General features: G+C 39.0%; 1 protein-coding gene across 6 annotated transcripts in view; it reads left to right on the top strand.

Annotated features, from left to right (window-relative positions):
- CRBN (cereblon) overlaps positions 1 to 25,666 on the top strand; it is a 950,388-nt gene that overhangs the window by 603,098 nt on the left and 321,624 nt on the right. For 5 of the 6 annotated variants that reach the window (XM_029241884.1, XM_029241885.1, XM_029241883.1 and 2 more), the window contains 2 exons: positions 6,321 to 6,389; positions 12,779 to 12,886. The gene's annotated coding sequence lies outside the window, so the exon portion shown is untranslated. The remainder of the gene's footprint in view (positions 1 to 6,320; positions 6,390 to 12,778; positions 12,887 to 25,666) is intronic. The other variant, XM_029241886.1, reaches the window with a different exon arrangement.

The raw sequence follows: 25,666 nt of genomic DNA, 5'->3' as shown, positions 1-25,666 counted from the left end.
ACCAGAAGTTTGAACTTGCAAATAATGGAACTAAGATTCAAACTCTTGCTTTTAGACTTTAAACGGAAGCCCACGCTTGCTCTAAGTCATCCTCTGTTTTTCTTCCACACTGGAAGAAAAGGGCCCAGTGAGTATGGCCATGGAGCAACACGTCTTTCTAGAGCTATCACGTGAGGAGACAAAAACAAATATGTAAAGGAGGAGGCTGTGTAGACAATGACTTCTGGTAGAATAGCAATAAATCTAAGCAATAGATAATGCTAGTCTAAGACTACATTTATTAAAACACAATTTTTTGTTTTTAAAAGGTTATAAAAATGAAAATGCTTATTAAAAGTTCTTATTATAGTAAAATTTTATGACAGGAATACATAAAGTAAAAGCTAAAAGCTCTCCTCTTGTTCTCCTCACTCCAGTCATCAGGGACCCCCTATGCACAGTTTGGTATGTGGCTTTTCTATGGGCAGACAAGATACATGAATATAATGGGGTTGTGTTCAAACACTTCATACTTGCTTCTTATTGATTGTACATTATACCATGGACGCCCTGAGGTATGAATACACTCAAATTTGGCTCATTTATATTCAGAGCTGCATGGCATACACCATGGTGCACCAGCTCTCTACTGATGAGTATTTGATTGTCTCCACATTTCTGCTATTACATACCAGACTTCAGTGAACAGAAACCATTCTCTTTAAAGTACCTCATTTACTCATTTTAGCCCATATTTCAGAAACACTGCTAGAAGGACTAAAAATGTAATCATCCACCCTTATAAATCCTAAAAGGCAGGTAAGTATAATAGGCATTCATCTTCAAGTATCACCTAAAAAGCAGTTTGGATGACATTTATTAAGGTCCCATGATGCTAGCCATTAATCAGAATTCCTCTGGGTTTTAGTGTGATTCAGGGGAGGAAAGGGTATCATTGCTATGCCTTTTGTCTATCTAAAAAAGGTTTTAAAACATTAAAAAAATAACAGTGATTAACCACTGACTCTCAGGGGGAATATGGGATTGCTCTCTGACTAATTTACCCCTGACTGCTAGAAAACCACCTAGTAAGCAAGTATTTATTGATCAGGTATGAAGTGCCCAGTACAGATACAGGAAAAGATGTAGGATTTTTTTTTTATCCTTCATACAAGAACCTATACTCTCTGAGCAAGTAGAGCTGGAAAAGATGAATGGGCTGAAGTAATCACACGTTGTCACTGATGTTTTAGGACTTTGTATGTATGATTTTAGAAACAAGGTAGATATATGCAGCACAGAGAATATAACAATATTGAGAATATTTAGAAAACTTCTGGTAACGTTTTATGAAATATGAGGATTTTCCTTACCAAGAATGCAAAAACACATCAGTTAAAAGCTGTGTTTTCTGAATATTTACTTCCTTCCAAAGTCATAGTAGGTAAGGAAATCTTCAAAATTAGTGAAGCGATATATATGATAGCTGTCTCCATACTTCTATATCGAGAGCCAGTTAGGTGAAAATACCATGTTTAACACTTTAGAAGATGTCAAGACTGAAAAAAACACTATCGCTATGCAAAAGGAACTTAAGGTTAATGCTGTATAATAAATAGCTAGAGTACACATATTTTTAGCTTAAAAAATGTAAGAGTTATTATTAAGGACCAATTTGTTTGATGTTTTCATCAATTTTTTTCTTAAAAAAAATTAAACAGCTATGTATGATTTTCCTAATAATACTCTTCTGTGCCTATAACCACCCAGTGCAAGTGGTTTGCTTTGCTTTGTTGCTAGGTGAGTCCTTAGGATGAGACTTTTATTGTGATGAGTAATTACAACTGACATTTATTGAGGGTTTACTAGGTGACCAGCAGCATGCTACAAGATTTAAGTGGATTTTAAAAATTCTTCCAGCAGGCTCTTGTGGGAAGGTGTTTACAAACGCAGAATCTGACAGCTATTAAATGGCTGAGCCAGGGTCCCGGGCCAGGTTTTGTAGCACTCTGTACTGCTGTACCAATGTTTACCAGTCATTCTCAGTACACTTTGCAATGTTTGCCTTATCTCAATACCGCCCAAATAGTACTTTCTTAATGTTTATCCTAAATCAACTCACTTTTTTATACCTGTTACTTATTCTAAGCATTTCGGGCCAGAAAATTTGGGGGTTTATTGTACTAGTTATATGTTTTCTCTAAAGGGTAATCAAATAAATAGATAACCATGTAAACAAAAATGTCTGTCCATGTGCCACCTGCGATGATTTTGTTTTATTATGCCTGTTACTTGTACCACACTTGGGGAAACTCTTCACCCTGAATTTTATTTTTAGCTTTTTCTTTTTTATATCACCATATGCTCTCTGGGTACATGTTCATTAGAGTCATCCACTTCCTTACAAAGAAAAGTGACTGTGTAAAATTAGGTTTGCATTTCAAGCCACCATGAAAATAGATGTTTGTGTATGGAGGAAATAATTAATCCAAAGGGCTCATCTCACATAAACTGAATACAACAGGAAATAGGCTTTCAGAGGTAATCCTAACAGATATAACTTTACAATTAAACTTGTCAGCTGTCTAAAGTTACCAGAATATACCCTCACCAGCAAAGTCTTGCCATGTAGGACATATAATTACTCAGTTATTCTGGCTTTCTTTAAAAGGTATCTTAAAAATGAAAAAGAAAAACAAATAACAGAAGAAAAGGGTTATGTACCATCATTTGGATTAATTGATAAAGTGTGTCATGTAATTAAACTAGTTAATTCTTATTAATATTGCTGTTATTTAGTATTATTGTTATTATTATTAACTTTATGAAAAAATCAAGAGAATATATTGTTCCAAAGGGTAGTTAAGGTCTTTATTCGTTTTGAGTAATCAGAGGGTCAAGTTTAACTTACAGAACAGTATATCTAAGCAGAAGAAGCAATTGCCAAGAGAGAGAATATTATTTCCCTGCTTGTAATCAACCAATTTTTGACTTTATAATCCCACATAGAAAGATTAGTTGAGAAAATCACAGTGATATATAAAGCTACCCTTTCAGAAAATTAACTTTCAGGACCATGCAACAGACAAAACTTAAAATGAATTGAGAAGGGATCAGCAAAATTTTTTTTACCACATTTTGGACTCCTCCCAGTTAGGACAAAGTCCTCATTGCTTATTCTGAACAGGGAAACCCATTAATTTCTGCAATGTGGGCAGAATATAAAACATCAACTTTCACTGGTTTTTTAGAATTTTAGAAAACGGCAAAAATCTTCATTAATTGTCTCTTCCTGAGAGGTAGATAGGTATTACTCAGTTTTCTCGCTCAGTAATTTGGAAGTTGAAGCAAAATGTTAAATTGCTTGGTTGTGTTTTCAAATTTTCCACTCTGCCTTTGACTCAAGCAGGTGGTCAGTGTTTGCATTCAAGACCGGGGATCCTGCAGCTCAGGACCTCAATCAGGCGTTCAAAAATAGTAGCATCTTATCTCCAGGAGGTATCAGGAGCACCCCCGAAAAGACTGCGTAGCTCTGTGCTCAGTGTACCAGTTTTGTACTTCGGAAAAAGGAGAGGGTCTCTTTCCCAAAAGCCCATATTCAGAGGGAGCGCAGCAATATGGTACAGATGCAAACCCTGCTGTGCCCCTGCAGTGCAGGCATTTGACTTGGAGAGAGGAGTAGTGTTGGGAAACTCAAGACACTAGATCTGAGGGTGGGGCTAGCTCTCGATGTGGTTTTATGTCAAAGCAAGTGTAGGTTTCACCCTGACTTCATTTTAGGTCCTACATTCGAGAACACATTTTTAGGTGGGAACGGGGCACCCAGAGAGCCCTCTGGGCGTTATGAGTATGAAGTAACAGACCTGCAAACAGTCTGTGTTCTTTCTCTTGAATTCTGAATTTGCTATTGGATATTTACCCCTAAGGCATTTCCTATTTCCTGATAAGGAGGTATTTTATAGTAAAAAGAGCCATGAACTTAGAAATGAGGAAGGCTTCAAGAAACTGAAGGTTATTTTTGTTGTTTGTTTGCTTGATGGGGGAAATCATGGCCATATGGTGAAAACTTTGCTTTACATTCCAGCAGTCTGCTTCTAGGATATAATGGAAAAGTAGCCACATAGTTGACCAACAATAAATAACAAATACACAGAACTTAGCATAGTGCCTGGCAAGGAGGAAGCACTAAAGAAATGTTCCTTTTATTTCCTTGCTCTCATTTCTCTTTTGAACCTTGAGAATGGAATATTCCACGTTCCTTCTGTTCCTGTCTGGGAATTATTTACTCACAGTTACGTCCCTGCTGGATTGTGAGTCCCTTTGAGGGCATCAAATGATGTCTTATTAATTATACTACCTCTCATTCCCAACCCTATGGGGTAGCACTTACACACGATAGGTGCTCAATAAATGTTAAAAATATAGTTGAGAGTAAGTACGGTGTTACAACTGGAGGTTTACTTCCTGTGTTCAGTATTATATTTCATTAAAAGGATCTAAACTGCTTGTTTGAGAAAGACTACCTATAGGAGATTTGTCAGCGTGGACTCATTTGGTAACTTGAAAAACTTGGTAGATGAGCTTTACGTGTTAGGCTCTTGGATAGTTGTCATGGCACCCTTATTGTGTTGCTTCCCACTTTGGGTTGAACTTCTGTCCCTCAGACAGAAGTTTCTTGCTTCTTGCTTCACTAGAACAGCTCTTGACTTGATTGCAAATTAACACTGTTGAAGGGGTAGCTCACGCCAATGATTTTTCAACCACTACACTGTTAGTGGGGGTTTGTGATTATCGCCACTGCTCCAAACTTCTATAAGCATTTGCATTTTGAAATGATTAGGATGACCATTCACTGAGAATGTGATATATATATTTTTTCTTTTGGTGTTTTTGAAAGAAGAACAGTGAGGAGAGAGTAAATTGCTATTGTATCCATTTGGATAGAAGCCCATCTCAGGGAGATTTTGGGGACATGGCTCAAACTTTGGCTCTTACTTTAGCCTTTTAGAAGCATTTCCTCTTGAGTCATTGAAGGGCTCTTAGAGCCTCGCAGCTTTCCAGAAGCTATGAATTCTTAATGAACGATGAAATTTGACTTTTAGTTGGAGGTGTTATTATTAGTGCTGCAATATGAGAAGACTTGGGGAGACAGAAAGCAGAACACACCTTTTTTTTTTTTTTTGAAGATTAAAGTTGCAGTTCTTTCCCTCCCTTCCTGTTTTCCTCTGTCTCAGCCTTTTTTGTTTGTTTGTTTTCTTTCTCCCTCCCCCATAATTTGAACTAGCAGCTGGGAGAAGTAGTGCTTGAATAGTATTACCCAAAGCATGGTCCGTTTATGATGATCAACAGAATTAGATGGGCTGTTTATTAAACATTCATATTCCTGACCATTCCTCCAAACCTACCAAATCAGAAAAATCTCCACGTTATGTGGATTTCTTTTTTTAACAAGGTTTTTGTTTTAAACAAGATTTTTTTTTAAACAAGTACCTTATTTTATGCTCTTAAAGTTTACAAACAATTTGGGCTGTGTGCTTGAATTCAGGGAAGTAAAATCAAGCCCAATTAAAAATAATCTTTTCTCAATGCCTGAATACCTTATTTTTATAAGCAACTTATAAAAACCTCATTTTGAAAGATGCTATTTCGCCTATTATAAAATATGGAGGTTCATGGCTGGCACTTCTGTGGCAGTCCAGAAGCAATGGAATGCATGCTTCCTGGGTTGCCTTTCACAGCTACAGTGGATAAATTGATGCAGTAAAACAAAACCCCACAGAGAAAACCTCAGCATCTTCTTAAGTCTTCATTATGTACAACAGCATCTCCATGGCTCCTGCTTAACTGAGATCTTATGTGACTTCATCAAGAAGATGCCCCATTTCTCTATCCGTAGTGGAGAAAATGGGTTTTATATAGCATGTAAATCATACTCCCTCCTCTAAAATGATATTGATGTAACCAAATTTAGTACCGATCTCCTGCTTAATACGTTTTTAAAAGCAGCAAGGAAGTTCAAATTTCAATGCCAAAATCAAGTCCTGTCATTCCACAGAACTGTTCAAAGGTTTCATTCTAAAATCATATTTCTGTCTACCAAACCCTGACATTTGAGTCGATGAAATTGTTTACCCTTGATTTTTTTTTTAAATCAGTTTACTGAAATGTTTTGACGGATACTGTATAATCATATCCTCTATTACCAGGTATCGTTCCTGCTTCTTAAATTTGATTTTAATCCATTTTGCATATATAAACTATCAAATAAAAGCCAGTAATGCTGTGATTGAAATTCAGCCCCCATATGCATCTGGGGGATAACTTTTTATTTCTTTCTACAGGTTCCCTGCTGACAAGTGCAAAACAAAGCACGACCGTGAAAAGTGGATTGGAGGTGAAAATACTTGATGGTAAGAAAGAAAGTCACCAGAGTGGTCACAAATGTATCTCAGGGTGAGGTTAGGGGTAAAACAGGAAGAGAATGTTGAAGAGAAGGACACCACACATTTACTTAAATGACTATACATTTACTGTGACTATAAGAAGAACAGAAAATATTAATGATATGACAAGGAAAGAAAGGAATGATATAATTGAGCAGTGTGAGGTTCAAGGCATGGTAGACAGAAAGGTCCCTAAAGATGTCCATGGTCTAAAACCCCCAAACTGGTAGTATGTTACATAACATAGCAAAAGGGGACTTTGCTGATTGAATTAATGTTAAGGGCCTTATCATAAGGAAACTTTTGTGGACTGTCCACATGGGTCCAATCTAATCACAATAGTTCTTAAAAGCAAAGAACTTTCTGCAGCTGGAAGTAGGAGAGATGAGGCAGGAAGGGAAGTTAGAGCAGTTCAAAGTGTGAGAAGGACTCAACCCACTACTGCTGACTTTGAACATGAAGGGCCACAAACCAGGAAGTGTGCAGGCCTCTCGAACAACCCCTGACCAACAGCTGGTGAGCAAACAGGGACCTCCATCCTACAACCACTTGAAATTGAATTCTGCCAGTATCCTAAGTGAACCTGTAAGCAGATTCTCCTCCAGAGCCTCTGGTCTGTCTGAGACCTGGATTTTGTTCTTGTGAGACCAAAGCAGAGAAGTAAGTCCAAGCACCTTGGCACTTTTGACCCACAGAACTGTGAGGTAGTAAACGTGTGTCACTGTAAGCTGCTAAATTTGTGGTAGTCTCATATGGCAGCAATAGAAACGCATAAGAAACAGGCAATGGGTTTTTGCAGGAGAGATGACAAACTCAAATCTAGAATGGACATGGCGAGAGAGGCAGCAGTGGTAATGACTCTGGACTTGGATGAAATGGTGTTCAAATTCAGCCGTCGCTCACTAGCTGAGTGGTTTTGTTACTTAGGAGACCACACCTTTATAACAATTGATTTCCTCCTCTACAAACTGGAAATAACAACAGCATCTCCTGCACTAGCTCATAGTGAGGCTTAAATGAGATAATGGATGGATGAGCACTTAACAGTGCCTGGCAGAGAAATGGCACTGAGGAGAGTGGCTTTTCCTAAAACATACAAAGCAATCTTTTGCCCCTCAAATTCAAGGACAGGTGACAATGGACAGGCTTTACTTGAGAGGATTTGCAAAGTAGAATCAAGGGAAAAGCCAGGTTCCAGCCAAGGCCTGGAGATGGAGACATTGTGCTCAGAAAAGGGTCTGGAGCAAGTGGTGAGCCAAAAGTGACTCAGAGCAGCCATCTCACGTTAAAATATGCATAAAGATCACCCAGGGACAGAGGATTCTGGACAGATGGCAGAGTAGGAAGCAGTGGGAATTTATCTCCCCACCCAGACAACAGTTGCACTGGCAGAATCTTTCTGATATAACTATTTTGGAACTCTAGAGTCTATCGAAGGCTTCAACTTTCAGGGGAAGGCTTGGGTGATAAATTGTGTTTAATTTTGGTCAATTTCAGCTCTTAGCATGGTACCAGCTACCCATCTCCCACTCATTCCAGGAACCATGGGCAGTCTTAGTTGTTGTACCTCCCCCCTGTTTTTGTAAGCCCCTCCCTCTCTGGCTGAAGTGACCTCCAGATGATTTAAAGGAAGGGCCCCCTTCACCGTTTCTTTCATTTTACTCTCTTTTCCCCTCTTGGGAGACAAACATTAAAGACTGGGACATTTTAAAACAACTGCACAAATGGAAATATTAGGAAGTGACACGTGCTGTGCATGTCCAGGGAAAGGTTCAGAAAAGACCTATGAAGACCTTGAGTTTACACCACAGGCTGTTCCTCAGCACAGAGACACCCTACAACAATGCAAAAAAGCAAATAAATAAAAACAAGAACAAAAAGCCCAGCAAACCCTGAAGGAGGGGTAGAATCTGATCTCCAGAGTTACCACATTATAATATATTATATATTATTATATTCAAACACCCAGTATTCATCCAAAAAATCAGAAAGCATATAAAGAAGCAGGAAAGAATGGTCCATTCAAAGGCAACAAATAAATCAACAAAAGCTGTCCCTGAAAAAGGCCTAATGGCAGATATACTACACAAAGACTTTAAGACAACTGCCTTAAAGATGTTTAAGGAACAAAAGGAAGATGTGGAGACAATCAAGAAAACAAAGTACGAGCAAAATGGAAATTTCAATAAAGATATAGAAAACCTAAAAAAGAAACCAACAAGAAACTGTGAAAAAAAAAAAAAAGAAACTGTGGGGTTGAAAAGTACAATAACTGAAATAAAAATTTCACTACAGGGATTCAAAGACAGATTTGAATAGGCAGAGAAAGAATCAGCAAACTTGAAGATAGGGCAATGGAAATTATTGTTTCTGAGGAACAGAGAAAAAAAGATTGAAAAGAAGTGAACAGAGTCAAAGGGACCTATGGGACACCAAGTGGACCAACATACTCACTGAGGAGTCCCACAAGGAGAAGACAGAGAAAAGGTAGACAGGATATTTGAAGAAATAATGGCTGAAAACTTCCAAAATTTGAGGAAAGATATAAATATAAATATCCAAGAAGCTTAATGTGCTCCAAGTAAGATGGATTCAAAGAGACCCACACTGAGACATATTGTATGCAATTTTCAAAAGTCAAAGAGAGAATCTTGAAAGCAAGAGAGAAACAACTCATCCCATACAAATGGTCATCAATAAGATTATCATCAGATTTCTCATCAGAAACTTTGGAGGCCATAGGTAGTGAGCTGATACATTCAAAGTGTTAAAAGAAAAAAATGGTCAACCAAGAATCTATCTAGCAAAACGGTACTTCAAAAGTGAGGGCAAAATTAACACATCTTTGACGGGAGACGTATTACGGTCACAGGAGTTAGTTTCTGCAAAAATCCCCCAGTCAATAATGTGTTAAGACATTCCTAGCTAAATAAAAGCTGAAGGAATTTGTTACCACTAAAGCTATCCTGCAAGAAATGATGAAGGTAGTTCTGCAGGGTGAAATGAAAGGCCACTAGAAAGTAAAACAAAGCTACATGAAGAAATAAAAATCCCAATTATGGTAAATACATGAGCAATTATGAAAGCTAGTATAATTGGAACATGGTTTGTAGCTCAACTTTTTGTTTTCTGCATGATTTAAAACACTAATATATTTTTTAAAAAGCAATTGTTAGCCTAAAATCTAATATTATTGTAATTTTGGTTTTGTAATTGTAAATTTTGTTTTCTACATAATTTAGGAGACTAATGCATTTTTTTAAATTATTAGTTTGTGTTTCTGGGCATATAATGTATCAAGATAAGAAAATCAATCAATATAATGCACCATATAAACAGAATGAAGGAAAAAACCCCACATGATTATCTCAATTGATACAGAAAAAGCATTTGACAAAATTCAACATTCTTTCATGATAAAAACACCCAACAAAACAGGAATAGAAGGAGGCTACCTCAAGATAATAAAAACCATCTGTGAAAAATCCACAGCAAACATCTGACTGAATGGTGAAAGACTGAAAGAAAAAGATGTCCACTTTCACCACTTCTACTCAACTAGTACTGGAATGCTAGTGAGTTTAATTAGTCAAGGAAAAGAAATAAAAGGCACCAAATTGCAAAGGAAGAAGTAAAATTACCTCTATTCACAGATTATATGATTTATATGTAGAAAACTCTAAAGATTCCACAAAAATAACTATTAAAGCTAATAAATGAATTCAGCAAAGTAGCAGGATACAAAGTTAGCACATAAAAATCAGTTGCATATCGATACACTAACAATGAACAATCTGAAAAACAAATGACAAAAACAACTCCATTTATAATAGCATCAAAAATAATAAAATACTTAGGAATTAACTTAACCACTGAGGTGAAAGTCTTGTACGATGAAAACTATAAAGCATTGTTGAAAGAAATTTTAAAAGATACAAAAAAATGGAAACACATCCAATGTTAATGGACTGGAAAACTTTATATTGTTAGATTGTCAAAACTACTCAGAGATCTACAGATTCAATGCAATCCATATCAAAATCCCATTGACATTTTTTGCAGAAATATAAACTCATCCTAAAATTCACACGGAATCTCAAGGGACCCTAAATAGCCAAAACATTCTTGAAAAAGTACAAAACCGCAGGGCTCACACTTCCTTATCTCACAACCTACTGCAAAGCTGCAGTAATCAAAAGAGTGTGGTACTGCCATAATGGCAACCACAGAGATCAGTGGAATGGAATGGAGTGGAGTGGAGTGGAATGGAATGGAATGGAATAGAACAGAATAGAGAGCCCAGAAATAAACCCTTGCATATACGGCCAAATGATCTTTGACAGAGCTGCCAAGATCAGGCAATGGGAAAGGACAGTCTTTTCAACAGATGATTCTGGGAAAAGTGGATATCCACATGCAAAAGAATGAAGTTGGACACTTACCTAATACCATATAAAAAATTGATTTTAAATGGGTCAAAGACTTGAATGTAAGACCTAAAACTATAAAACCGAAGAAAACATAGGGCAAAATCTTCATGACTTTGGATTTGGAAAAGTTTTCTTGGATATGACACTAACAGCACAGGCAACCAAAGAAAAAATAGACAAATTGGACTTCATGAAAAATTTAAAAATTTGTGTAACAGAAGTTGATATCAATAGAGTAAAAAGGGAACTCAAAGAATGAGGTAAAGTATTTTCAAATCAATTATCTGATAAGGGATTAATATCCAGAATATATAGAAAACTCCTAAAATTCAACAACAAAAATACTTTATTCAAAACTGGGCAGGACTTCCCTGGTGGCTCAGTGGTTTAGAATCCGCCTGCCAATGCAGGGGACATGGGTTCGAGCCCTGGTCTGGGAAGATCCCACATGCCGCGGAGCAGTTAAGCCCCTGCGGCACAACTACTGAAGCCTGTGCACCTAGAGCCCGTGCTCCGCAACAAGAGAAGCCACCGCAATGAGAACCCCGTGTACCGCAACGAAGAGTAGCCCCCGCTCACCACAACTAGAGAAAGCCCATGTGCAGCAATGAAGACCCAACGCAGCCAAAAATAAATAAAATAAATAAATTAGAAAAAAAAAAAAAGCTGGGCAAAGGACCTGAAAAGATATTTCTTCAAAGAAGGTATACAAATGGCCAATAAGTACATGAAAAAATGGTCAAAATTACTGATCTTTAGGAAAATGCAAATCAAAACTACATTGAGATACCCTTATACCCATTAGTATGACTACTATCAAAAAAATAAAAATAAGTGTTGGTAAGAATGCAGTGAAATTGGAACCCTTGTGTGCTGTAGGTAGGAACATACAATGGGTACAGCTGCTATGGAAAATGGTATGGCAGTTCCTCAAAAAATTATAAATAGAATTACTATATGATCCAGCAAGTGTAATTCTGGGTATATACCCAAAAGAACTAAAAGCAAGATCTTAAAGAGGTATTTGTACATTCATGTTTATAGCAGCATGATTCACAGTAGTAAAATGTGGAACGAATGGACAAGCAAAATATGGTATATGCACACATTGTAATATTATTCAGCATTAAAACGGAAGGAAATTCTAACATACGATACAACATGGATGAACATTGAGGACATTATGCTAATAAATAGGCCAGTCACAAAAAGACAAATGCTATACAATTCCACTTATATGAGTGAGATAGAGTTGTCAAAAGCATAGAGACAGAAAGTAGAATGGTGAGTGCCAGTTGCTAGGGGAGGGAGAAAAGAGGAATTATTATTTAATGGATATAGTGTGTTAGTTTTGGAAGACGAAAAGAGCTATGGAGATGTATGGTGGTGATGGTTGCACAGCATTATAAAAGTATTTAATATGCTTGAATTGTACACTTAAAAATGGCTAAGGTAGTAAATTTTATGATGTATGTATTACAATAAAAAAAGTAGAAACAAAAAGATCACGTGGAGATCTGGGTACAAAGCAGATTCCGGTTCAGCAGGTGGGGTGGGGCCCAAGATTCTGCATTTCCAACAAGTTCTCAGGTGATGCAGGTGCTGCTGGTCCATGGACCACACTATGAGTAGCAAGGAATTAGAGCCCGTGAGAGAAGAACGCTCACCATCTCCCATAACACTGCTGGATGGTCATGAGAGATGAAGCGAATGAAAAGCAATGAGAAGGGCTTGCTGGGCTGGTGAAAACGGGACTGAATGAGCAGGCTCAGCTCGGCTGTGCGGGGAAGGCCTCCCCGCTTTGTCCGTGCTGTTCCCGGTGCTGGGCGTGGCCCACTTAGACACAGCTGTGTGTGTCTGTGTATTGTCAGCACCTGCAGGCAGACAACTCCTCAGTCTTCGCTGTTTCCTCACGGTCTCTTTTAGGAAGCCCACACTAGTGAGAAAACTCAGGAAGCGGGTCCTGCGGAAAGATTAAACTTAGTCTTACTTCTCCGTGCTCCGGAGTTGAGGTGGAGAGCAGAATTGAGACAGGTAGGACATTTTTCAACAATATTCTTTTTAAAAAGTAAGGTCTTGGCTGTGTATGACTTATGCTTCCCTTCCTTTTCAGTCATTTCAAGGTACTTTCACATCTCTTGTTCTCACGGTTTTTTTGTTATTAAACTCTAAAGGTGTTCACATGCAGTACCCAGGTATGGTGTTTTGCATTCTCATCTGAAATGAAATATTGGTGTCCCTGCAGTCTTAGAACACAAGGTAGTGAATGTTTTCTCCTCTATCTTTCTGTTGTTTTTTACATAAGGACACGCTGTGCTCATTACAGCCTCAGAGTAATCAAGTTCTGCAGGCCTCTTATGGCCTCCAGCCTGAGTAGTCAGGAGAGTGGACTGACTTCCTGTGAAGGTTCCTGGTTAGTGCCTATGCTTAAAAGATTGGCTGTGAGGGATTAAGCTTTTTTTTTTTGGATTAATTTTGGTTTTTTTTCTTTTTCTTTTTTTTTTTTTGCTGGGTGTAAAATGTATTGAACTGTTATTATAGTAAATATTTTATGTAAACTATTCTCATGTTCCTGTAAAGCAGGGCAAAGTGATAGTAAAAGTACAAGTAGGCAAGGTATATATTAACATTTTAATATATTCATCACTGTCGATGTTTTTGTTATCAGTTTCAAGACGGACTGATACAGTTACTGACTGAACTTTATGATCTAATCCTCAGGGATGCAATGCCTGAGTGAATTTGGGTTTAAGTGATTTAATGAAAAATGAATTTTTAAGGAAAATGATGGCAGGTAATAAATGAGCTACTTCCCACCTGCTTCTGATATACAACCCAATGGTAGTTCTATTCAGTTAAGCAAAAGATAGATCACTTTAGCCACACCGGTAATAACCTTCCCTGAACTTTGTGAATAGCGATTGGAGAAAGTAGCCCAAGGTCCCTTGAAGTTCCTCACAAAGATTTTGTCTAAAGTGAGATTTTAAAAGTGGAAGGGACTTGGATATTTAAAAACAGAGATGCTTATTAATATGAAGGAGTTAGACTGCAAGAAATTTCCAGATTAACTCGTGCTTAGTCAAAGTGAAAATTAAGAATTTTGACTCTTGATGATGCTACTGCTTAAAAGGAAGGTTTGGTACGTTTCTTTTTTATGTCCAGGGGTTCATCGCCTTGGACACTTCACTTGTGTAATTTGGGGCAGCCAAGTCTTTGAAACACAATGGCTGAGGAAAGGGTTCAGCTGTCTTTACCTGATACGAGTTATGTCAAGATGTATTCAGTCAGCTACCAAATATTTCAGTGCTTATTGTATCTCAGGCACTCAACTAATCACTCCTGAAGCAACGGTGAACACACCGCCCATGCCCTCTATGGTTATAGTTCTGTTTGGGGAGCTGGATGATAAACGTATACGGACGTGAAGATTGATGGGGTAAAGGCCATGAAAGAAAGAGAGAGAGGGGCGTGATAGGGAATCATGGAGGAGAGAAGCTCTTCTTGCTAAGAGCTAAGAGGGCACTGAGATGGTGAACGCACTGCGGAGCTGGAGTTCTCAGAGACCCCTCTCCAGCCCTGCCTCCATCTCTTACTCTGGGCACCCACTTTGAAGAGATTGCCAGCAGAATAAAAAATCAGAGTTTTAGGATCTCCCCAAGGTGTCAGTTATTGAGCCAGTGACACCTTCACACAGTGGGTCTCAAACTTGGTTGAACTTGGCAATCACATAGGGAGTTCGAAAAATAACTGATAACTGACTCCCACCCGCAAAGCATCTGCTATAATTGGCATGGTGGGCTGCATGGCGAGTTTGAATAGCTCCCCAGGTGTTGCTCCTGTAAAGCATGGTTGGGGAACTCTTCGGGCAGAGATTCTCAAGCACTCAAGTGCATCAGCATCACCTGGAGGGCTTATTAAACCACGGATTGCTGGACCCGCCCACAGATTTCTGATTCAGTGGGTGTGGGATGGAGCTCAAGAATTTAGCTTTCTCACAAGCTCCCAGGTGATGCTGCTGCCCGTCCAAGTACTGCATTTTGAGAGCTCTTCCTATAATGCATAAAATCAGGTTACTTGCTGGAAGAGTGGCATCTAGTTGAGTAAAATTAAAATCCTGACACTCAACACAGTGTGCTTCCTCCTCACCCCTCTCCCCTTGGAGAGAAACACAGTACTAGTTAAAAGTCCCCACTTCTATTTTCAAAATATTAATTTTACTTCCTGTTCTTCCACCATTCTTTGTGACATAAGAAAGTAGAGAACAAAGACTGTTCCCCTGGTGTGAGACCATTTTGCCTTTTGTGTCTTAGTACCCAGCAGTTAGTTTAATCAGAATTTAATTGCCCAGGTAGAAATCAGGTAATTTTGTAGCAGAGTTTATTAAATTCCTCTCCTGGTGTTCCCTACCACTTTCCTTTGCAACTTTTCCATCTCAGGTGATGTTATAAAATATCTAGGCTTCATGCTACCCTTGGAAATCTCAGCCAGGTAATCCTCCCTAAGTGGTGTTTTCTGTGAACTTGTTAACGTATGACTTAAATAGTGATGAATGGTAGAGACTTACATGAAGAGGAAGAAACCAGCTATGAGGGCTGAAGAGCCTATGGGGGAAGAAATTAGGCTTTCTTCACCTTTTGAAGATGGAAAAATGATTTAAAAGTTCTGTTTGAGAACTCTGTTCCGGGTGATATACCAGCTCAAGGAAAATAATCAACTTCTGGGCTCCTTACCTGAAATCAGGGGATACATCAAGTACCTGGATCCAGGGGCTCACACAGTCTCTCACCACCCTTAGACTTGGCTTTTTCTGTGTTGTCTTCAATCGCCCATTAGACTCTTCCACAGGGGTGGCAAAGATGGTGCCCACCAGCCTCTGCTTTTATTCTACCAGTTACATCCCAGGGGAAAGCAGGTGCCTTTGTCTCAGTGACTCCAGCAAAATTCTCAAGGCTGAGTCAGGCGGCACACTGTGTTCCTTAACTAGTCACTGTATATGCTGTTGACATGGAGGGCATCCTGACTGAGATGAGGACTAAGGCTGCCGCTAACGTAGAGATGAAGGGAGAGCAAAAGGCGTTCAAGGCTGGCATAGGGGGAGAGGAAAAGAAAGAGTGTAACACATGGGGAATATTCACGATACTTAACAACCTCGATAGCATGGGAACTGTCCAATGGGAACAAAGGTCTGTGGGGCTCTGGGGGACCCAGCAGAGAGAGTTGCTGGATCAGGGGATATCCTGGGGCTCTCAGGGGTAGGGATAGGAGAAGCTAGGAGTGACAGCAATTTACCAGCCACTATGCAAGTGTTTCAATCTTTTACCAACCAGTGTTGCTGTTATTGTGTATAACATCAAATACCAACTCTGGTACATAGTCAAAATAAGAGTCCATGCTGCAGGGCAGAAAGAACCCAAGAACACTCTCAGAAATCATTTTGAATAACTGTGCAGTAAAAGTACCTTGAACTTGGAGACCATTTATTTTTTACTTTTAAAGTTCATTTGCATATTAAGTGTGTTTTTAAAAGTGAGTGAGTGAACAAACATCACCTGAGTGCAAGTAGCCAGCAGTGGACTACTGAATGTGTAGAAGAAGTTCAAGTCTCACATTCATCCAAATTTTGTATTCTATTTTTTACTATGTATTTACTCTCCTTACTGTAATAATATCTTAAGTGTTACACTAGGAAGAATGTAGTTTTATACTTGTAGGTTATTGGCAAAATGTTGTTTTATTGAATCTACCCATTTGTGACAACTGAGTCAAATTAGAGCAAATTAAACATCAGCCAACACAACAGGTTCAATGTTCAGACAATTTTCTTCTGTGTCTTGGTGCCACGTCTTTCAAGAGTCCAGAATTGTGTAATTATATAAGTATAGATGATGACTGTATTTTTTATTGTATTATAAACTTCAGTAAGTTTGAGTTTCAAAAACTCATCACCGAAGAGCAGTGCTCCCAAGTAATGCCCACAGGTGATCAAGCACAATTTTCAGGCTCCAGTGGCCATTCTAAACACATTTTCAAGGGGTACTTGTATTATTGGTAGATTGAAAGGCCTCTGTTGTGGTCAACCTCTTTGATCACCTCTGGGAAATACTCATCAAAGGAATTTTCGGGTGAAGAAAAATGGTGAATGGTAGAGGCCTTATTTTACCACGAATACTATAGTTTTATATAACTAATTTACATAAAGGAACTGGATTTTGTGGTAAGAACACACATCAAGCTAGTTTGTGGGCATCAAAAAAGTCCCAAGTGGCTGCTCTGCTGGACACTTTTAGTTCTGTCACTGCCACTGATTCGAGTTTAATCTGTTCTCATGGAAGTGGTTTGTCTAATACGGGTTGACGCTATGACCATTGACTTTCTTGAATTCCAAAGTGCATTTTCCAATCAGTCACTGCAAATTAATATTTTGAGTCTTTGAGCTTGTTCTTCCTTATACATACGCATACACTCGAAAGAAAAACAAAACAAAAAATAGACTGGCACAGAAAAGCAGTATTTTGCCTGTTGTGTAAGGATTGAGTAAGGTTTGTGAGGCTTTGTAAAGCAATGTACTGGAGTGATTTTTATTCTCTAACTTTGTAAGAAATGACACATTTATTTCACTAAACCAATATTCAACTCCTCTGAGTGCCTAGTTTGCCTGGCTAGTGGGAAATTTCGTTTTAATCATTATTGGGGTCCCTTGTCCCTTAGAGCTATCTAAAGGTCCCAGAATCTTATATTTTCCACTTTGAGACCCTGTGGGCACCAAAGTTTTTCTGTATGAATATCTGTCCTTTTATCTTCCTTACTCCACTGCAAAGAATCTCTTCCATTTCGTGGGGGAATCTTTCCTCCTCTCCTTATCTCTATCCTCTCTTTCTCACTGGCTCAGTTAACATAATCACCCTCAACATTTCCTTTTCTTTGCGGGGTGGGGGACAAAAGTGAGCTGCTATTGTCACTCGCCAACACATCTACTCCTGAGGTAAAGGAATAAAAATGTCAGACTTCTTAAATGGGCAGGGCTTAATGCAGAAAGAGCAAAATCAAATTAATAACTTTCAGAAATTATTCTGAGTATAAAAATTCAAAGTTCTTTTTCCCCTGAATATTCTTGCAAAATCAAACCTCTGAGTAGCTGTGCTGCGTATTTTGGTTCGCTTTATGTAGCCTTAGGATTCCAAATTCTTCCCCAGGGCACATGTATTATAGCTGGAGAAATAGGGGCATAAAGTCTCATTTGATTCTTCAAAACCATATGGGCTGGTAGCCATTATCTCCCTTTCACAGGTGAGAAAACTGAGGCTGAAATAATTTGGGACCTATGCAAGGTTAGTGATTGATTCATTCGACAAATTCTTTGAGTATTATGTGCCAGACACTGTTCTAGCTACTAGGGATACATTTGTGAAGTAGAATGACCAGTTCTCTTCTCGTGGGGAGCTTCTATTGCAGTTGGGAGGGTAGAAAACAGGGGGAAAGCAAGCAGTGAATAAATAATTTCATATTATGGTAATATGAATAGTTAAGAATTATTGAGTTGTCAGTTTTTGCCAGTCCCAAGTATAAATGCTTAACATGTATTATCATCTAATCCTTAAAAAAAAAAAGAAATCCTTTGCAGTAGGGAATGTTTTACTGTTTTAGATGAGGAAACTAAGGGAGGCCCAGAGAGGTTAAGTGACTTGTACATAGTAAGCAATGGATTCAATCCCATGACTATATCATGCTGAAAGTAAAAGAGGTCGTGGGGTGGCAGAGGGATGGAGGGGGGGTCCTTTCATAAGGTTGTGACTGGCCTCTCTGGAGTTACATGTGAGCTGAGAGCTGAAATGAACGGTGAAGATAGCAATGAAAACATTTGAGAGGAGGAGTGTTCCTGTGCAAAGCCCCTGGGGTAGGGTGGGACTGGTTGAGAGGTCCATGTCTATTGGAGCCCTAAATTCAGTGATCTCTCTGCCTTATAAAGAGGAAATCACTAACTGTGGGGCCTCTAGCAAATCAAAAACGAAGCCTTTGTTACAAAAGGACAGCAATGGCTAACAGAGGTTTTTAACCTGCTTTCTGAGCACCCAGTAGGCGTTAAGATTTCCTCAACAGCCTCATTCAATTCTCAGTTTAGGTGGCTAGCTGAGGACACCAGGGGTATCCAGAAGTTCACATTTTCTCTCAGTAATCGCCTTCATAAACATGGGCCAATTTTTCTGATCCTTTCCAGCTCTTAGTTTTGAATCAGAATGATATTTTAGAAATAGCTGTTCCTAGTCTGTTGCTGAAGAACTTTCCTTTCTGTGTTTTGAAGTTTGGAGAACAGATTTATATTTTGTCTCCTAGATTTATCCTGGTTAGCTAAAGTTGTCAGCAGCCACCTGACCTCTTCACCTTTGTGAGAAGTCTTTCAAGTATAGTAACAGTGTGATGGATGGTCTTCTCCCTAGATGGAGGATTGGTGTTTGTCAAAGTGCTATGCTTCTGAAAGCACAGGAGCGAGATTTCCCAACCTGGGAGGTTAGGCATCCCCAAAAGATATTTTGGTTCCAAGGTTGAGCGGTGATATCCATGGACTGGGTCATTTCACTTCCTAAATTGTTTATCCCGGAGGTGACCAGAATTACCTATTTCCCAGCTGTGCCAAGTAATTGAAGAGTATTCAATTATTTCTTCAGTCACCAGTGTATGGACAGAATATTGTATAATGTCTGCTGAGCCCTATTCCTAGTTCTGCCTTGAACCAGCAAGGTAACCATCACTAAGTGAACTTGCATCTCTGAAACCGTTTCTACATCTATGAAATGAAGGGTTATGGGATGGGAGAAACTGAAGTAGTTAAGGTCCAGTTTACTGACTCCTTGAATATTTCAATACCTGGCTGCTTAGCGTACTTTGCATTCCAGAGAATGGGAATGACACCAGGCAAAGCAATGCTTTTGTTACTAGTTATGCCCTTGGCCCCCAAACCGCGTGGAATTGTAGTTGTAGCTCCTCGGTTGCCTCCTGCCCTGTTGACCTGACAGGTGCTGCTTTCACGCATGCTCATGCCTAGCTGGGTCGACAAGTAATGCAAGTCTAAGAAGTCAGCTGGTGACTTTCCCCCAAGTTCACGTTGATGCTTAATCCTCTGACCTTACCACTCTAGTGCCAAGAACAGCCCTGCTAGGAAGAGCACATCTTCCTATGAGACAAATCACGCCCAAGAAAAGAAGTCCTGGAGCATGAGGGGATATATCTCAATGCCCAGAATCTCTCAGCCCCTGAGGGCTATTTTTTGTTTCTTTGTTTTTGTTTTTTTGGGTGGGGGGGGCAGGTTCTGATAGCTCAAAAGCAGAGGCACAGCCTTCTCATCTTGCCACAGGAAAACAAAATACCAGGAGTGGACCTTCTCAACTAACTTGTTACTCCAGTAAATACCTAAAGGGAATTTCCCCGAAGTAGGCCTATTTATGTATTTCTGCAAAAGTTCTAATACCCTAGAAAATACAGCCTCATGAATGCCTTTGAACTTGATCAGTCAGTGCCCATTGTCCTGTCATCGTGTTGGTGGAAAACATAAATGACTGAGGGTAGGAATAGAGAAGGGCTGTGTCCTGCCAGAGACAAAAAGTGGGTCAAACTATTTGCTGTCTAAGGCATCTTCCACTGGTAATTTGTGACTTAAGCTAAAGGTCACAAACCAAGACATGCAGGTGGCCTCTAGAGCCTGGGAATGGCCCTCAGTCAGCAAGGAAACGGGGACCTCAGTTCTACATCACAAGGAACTTAATTCTGCAGCAACCTGAATGGGCAGGGACACAGATTCTTCCCTCAAACGTCCAGAAAGAAATATAGCTCTGCCAATAGCCTGATCTTTAGCATGGTGAGATCCATACCAACTTCTGACCTGTGGAACTCTAAGATTATAAATTTGTGTTGTTTTAAGCCACTGAGTTCATGGTACTATATTTGTGGTAGTATGTTACAGCAGCAAAGGAAAACTAATGCCTTCAGAGAAGAGGACGTCAAAACACTTACTTAATTATCAAGAAGGGAAATAATAGCAACAAAAATGTGGTAAGACATCATGGTGTCTGAGTTAATTTCCTTTTCTGTCAGGGAAGGCAGGTTGAGGAGTTGATGCACGAATGAGATTTCAGCACTCAGCGTGAATGTCTGCTCTGAATCCCATTGACAAAGGTGCATTGAGGCATCATCACCAGACATATTCTCTCCTTCTTTCCCTCTGGAGCTGGGTAAACATCTCCTTACTTGTGTGTCTCTAACCCTGCTGAGCCAAACCTAAGTAGGATTTCTTTAAACAGTGTCAGCAACAATTTTACCTTTGGGAAGTAATTCTTTGAAGTTATGGTTTGCTTCTGAAAGCATTGATGCATAATAGAGGACATCAACATTTGAATTTTACCACTTTTGAGTAGAGTTGAAGAGGTTATTAGCCCTAGCCCCCAAAATATCAATTTGAAGTAAAATTACAGTGGGGGCATGAGTTACAAAGAAATGAAATGTCCAGTTCATCATGCTCATTCAAAAGAAAAGTGTACAGGATTTCTACAGTTTGCTTTGGACCTAGTGGAAAGACCTCATTTGTTACTTATAAAACAGCCTGCTATCTGATAAGTGGTGCCGTTGATGTCACTTTGTAAGCATTTTGTTTATTTCTGGAAGTAGAAGCAGTAGGAAAAACAGCTAAGCCCTTTAGAGAATGAAGACTTGAAATGGAAAGTTCAGTTCAGTCCTTAGTGGCAGGCTTCCTCTAAAAGTTGTTTGAAGATGTCTCTCACTTATAAATAAACAACTTGGAATCTGATCCTACTGTTGACTGACTTTCCACCAGGAACTTCAACTGCTCACATTCTGTAGGGGATTAATAAAACCGACTGCTGGGATCCAAGTTGTCAGTTTCCTCTTTGGAAGTGGGACTGCTGATTTTCTACTCTTCCCCGTGTGAGTGACGTACAGGATGAGTGACAAAGGATGGGAGCGCTGTGATGACTGCTTCGCTGCAATGACAGACATGGCATGGCTGGGCTCCAGGGCTCCTTATCACACTTGCTGAGGCCCAGCAGCCAGGTCTCAGGATGCGATAGAGACAAGCCATTTTTCCTGTGCTACGATAGGACAGCAAGGCAAAGGAGAATAATTATTTAATAAGCATAGTGCTTAATAAAAAATGGAGCATCATAGAATTAGCAGGGAGCTTGGAAGTTTTCAAGTCCAGCCCATAGTACAAGGGAGAAAACTCTTCAGAGTATTCCCGAAAGGTAAGATTGAACTTCACAGGGACAGAGACTTGTCACCCTTCAGAAAGCTGTATTTGTTAGAAATCAAATGAGGATGTTTCATCTGAGTTATATGTTGGATTTTAGTTGATTAAAAGCTGTGACTTCCAGTGTCCTGAATACTTGTGACAATTTGTATAAGTGAGATATCAACCTTGTGTTTTAGCCAGTCTGCATTCTTGTAAGCATTATTTTAGCTCACCATAAAGACTACAAGGTTTCAGCAGTTACAGTTTATCAAAAGTATTGTGGGTGCTCATTGGGGACAATTTTGCTCCTCATGTGACATTTGGCAGTGTTTGGAGACAGTTTTTACAACTAGTGTGGGGATGCTACTAGCGCCTAGTAGATAAGAGATTAAAGATGGCCCAAAATGTGAATAGTGACAAGCTTGAGAAATTGTGCTTTAAGGTCATATTCCCCTAATTTGGGAGAAAGGAAAATTCAATTCTACAGCTATTCTGCTGTATAATATTAAGCAAAAAGTTTGACCTTTCTAAACCCAGGGGTTTTCTCATTTGAAAATAAGCTGTTGAATCGGGTTCAATTCAGTGCATCAAGATATAGGTGCCTATTATGTACCTATCACCATGCTAACCTGAAACATAGAAAAGTTCCTTCCCCTTCAGAAAGGTGTGATGATCTGAGTCAGCTGTAGTCACCATAATGCTGTGTAATAAACCACATGAAATTTGACTGACTCAGAACGCCATCATACATTCTCAATTGTGAATTTTCAGATTGGCTGGGCTTCGTCAGATGTAAGTTTGGCTTGTCTCCTCGCTAGGGTCCTGTTCTGATGCTCCATGTGACTTTCATCCTTCTAGAGCAGGGCCCTCTCATAGAGATGGCAGAAAGCACAGAGCGGCAAATAGAAACATCCAATACCTATTAAGGCCTGAGCTCAAAACTGTGTAACTATCCTTCTCAAATACATTATTTTGGCCAAAGCATGTTGTATGGCTAAAACCAGAATCAAAGAGGTAATGAAATATGCTCTACTTCTAGTGGGAAAAAATTGAAAAATCACATGTCAAAGGGCATGACCATAAGAAAATGTGAGAATTAGGAACAATAATGCTATCTATACAGAGAGAACTTCTAACTTAAATGTGCTTTTTGATTTATTAAGTTGAATTCAATAATTTCTCTTCATTTAAAGTTAAGCAAAGTTAAACTTAAGCAAAATATCCAATTTGGCTTCCAAGATCCACCTAAACTTCCTTTGCAACCATTTCTTTTCATACAAAGACCTTCCAGCCAATTTTCCGTCCCCAACTTTATTTGGCCTGATTATCACTTCCACCATGGAGGCTTTTGCTACAGAAAGGGGTAGAGCTTGACTGCTGCAGAAGGTAATTTATGATTCCCTGGCTGTGGAAGGAAAAAGAGCAGATGGTTAGCACCATCAGCACCATACAGTGTGTCAGCTGAGTGATATGTCAGATGTTCTTCCTCCCAGTCAGTCTTCCTTGAATTTGAGCACCCTTCTATTTCATAAATGGTTCTGTAAAATGTTTTGAAGAATTCTCTAATACTCTGACCATGGGCTAGATGCTTTACAAACTTCACCTCTTTGCCTAATGCTGGTGCTAAATCTAAGTACACAGATCTGATTTTAAAATATGTATCGTTTTTATCATAAATGGGTGTTAGATTTTGTCACAAGCATTTTCTGCATCTATTGAGATGATCATATGGTTTTTGGTCTTCAGTTAGTTAATGTGGTGTATCACATTGATTGATTTGCATATATTGAAGAATGCTTGCATCCCTGGGGTAAATCCCGCTTGATCATGGTGTATGATCCTTTTAATGTACTGTTGGATTTGGTTTGCTGGTATTTTGTTGAGGATTTTTGCATCTATGTTCATCAGTGATATTGGCCTGTAATTTTCTTTCTTTGTGACATCTTTGTCTGGTTTGGGTATCAGGGTGATGGTGACATCATAGAATGAGTTTAGGAGTGTTCCTTAAATAAATTTTAAAAATACGTATCGTATAAATGTTTGTTTTGTAAATGCATATAGTATCTCCAGAATGGAAGTATAAATGTTTGTTTTGTAAATGCATATAGTATCTCCAGAAGGGAACTCGTGAATTGGTTAATGGTTGTACCAGAAAGAAGGGTTGAGTGGCTATGAGATACAGGAAAGAAGAAGAATTTGTTGTATGAATCCTCTCTTTTACCTCATATATTTTGTATTATGAGCATATATTACCTCTTCAAAATATTCTAATAAAATGAAGGAGGACACTAATATCCACATTTTACAATTAGGAAAACTGAGTAAGTTATTTTCCTATTGGGAACTTCAAGCCTGTAATCCTAGAAAAGTTTCAGAGCTGACATTTGAATACAAGTCTCTGTAACTCTACAAAAGCTGAAGTTTTTATCCTGCTGTAAAGTGATTTCTCAAAGCTTTTTTGAAGATGGATAGATGTGCACAGTTTTGACTTACTGTTTAGGAGACATGCATTTTAGTCAATAATGTCTCCATTAACAACATCATTAAGTTTCTGCTTGCCAGGAGTTCTGTTTGACAGGCTCTACAAAGCCCATTAAGCAGGCTAGATTATGATGATCTCCCACCTCAGTGTGGAGCCATCAAGGCATAAAAGTCAGCACAGTTTATGAAGTCATCCACTCAGCAAAGCTGAGAAGTCTAGTTTACCAACTCTTGAATTTTTATCCTCTTTGCCTATGAAAACAACTAATAATGACATTTGCCTATTAAAACAACTAGTAATGACAACTATTGATCACTTGCGTCTTGTGGGGATGAAATTTCCTAAAGAATTCTTCTAAGCCCAGCTAACCCCTGAAGACTCTTTATTTTTCCTAACAGTAGGAAATGAGCGTTTGAGAACTCAAAAGAAAGATGTCACTAAAGGACAAAAGTTCCCCGGAGTTCATGAACTGATTTTGCACCAAATATCCACGCAACCTACTTTGCCCAGAAACACGTTATGAGGTAAAGATTATTAAGTAAACTAAGTTAGAGGAATGGGCAGTGATTTGTCCTCCTGAGAGCATTTGCCCTGCTGTGGAACAGGCATTTATAAAGCCAGTTATCTTTCATAACAGTTGTTGATTGGTTTTCAAGAGGAACTTCTATCAACACTTGCAGTTTTCCTTTAAACCCCTGGAGGTTTGGGGCGTTTTGTTCATGTTTGTTTTTTTTGCTTTAATCCATCTTTATGGATAAGACAGGACATGATATCATGGATAAATCATGGACTGGGAATTGGGCCCCTGGGACTTATATCCCTGTTCTTCATCCAGGCTGCCGTGTGACTCTCACTAAGTCTTTTCTCCCTTCACCTCAGTTTCCCAGGTCAAAGAAGAACCAGACTATTCTCTGTAAGATCTCTTCTATCCAACGTATGATAATCTCATGATTTCTTTTTCAGGATATGGTAACTAAAGACCATGTTTCTTGCCTGAGGCAGTCCTAACTAAAGTTGTCTGTTTGCATTTTCTTTGGGATTTCATTTCCCTGCACTGTGTGTCTCCTCCTTTTCCCTGCTTCCTCCTAAGTATATA

The sequence above is a fragment of the Monodon monoceros genome, unplaced genomic scaffold, assembly GCF_005190385.1.
Source record: "Monodon monoceros isolate NGI ecotype Baffin Bay Population unplaced genomic scaffold, NGI_Narwhal_1 Super_Scaffold_3, whole genome shotgun sequence".
In the NCBI taxonomy this organism is placed as follows: domain Eukaryota; kingdom Metazoa; phylum Chordata; class Mammalia; order Artiodactyla; family Monodontidae; genus Monodon; species Monodon monoceros.
The sequence above is the reverse complement of the archived record's forward strand: the minus strand, read 5'-3'. Positions and strand labels throughout refer to the sequence as shown.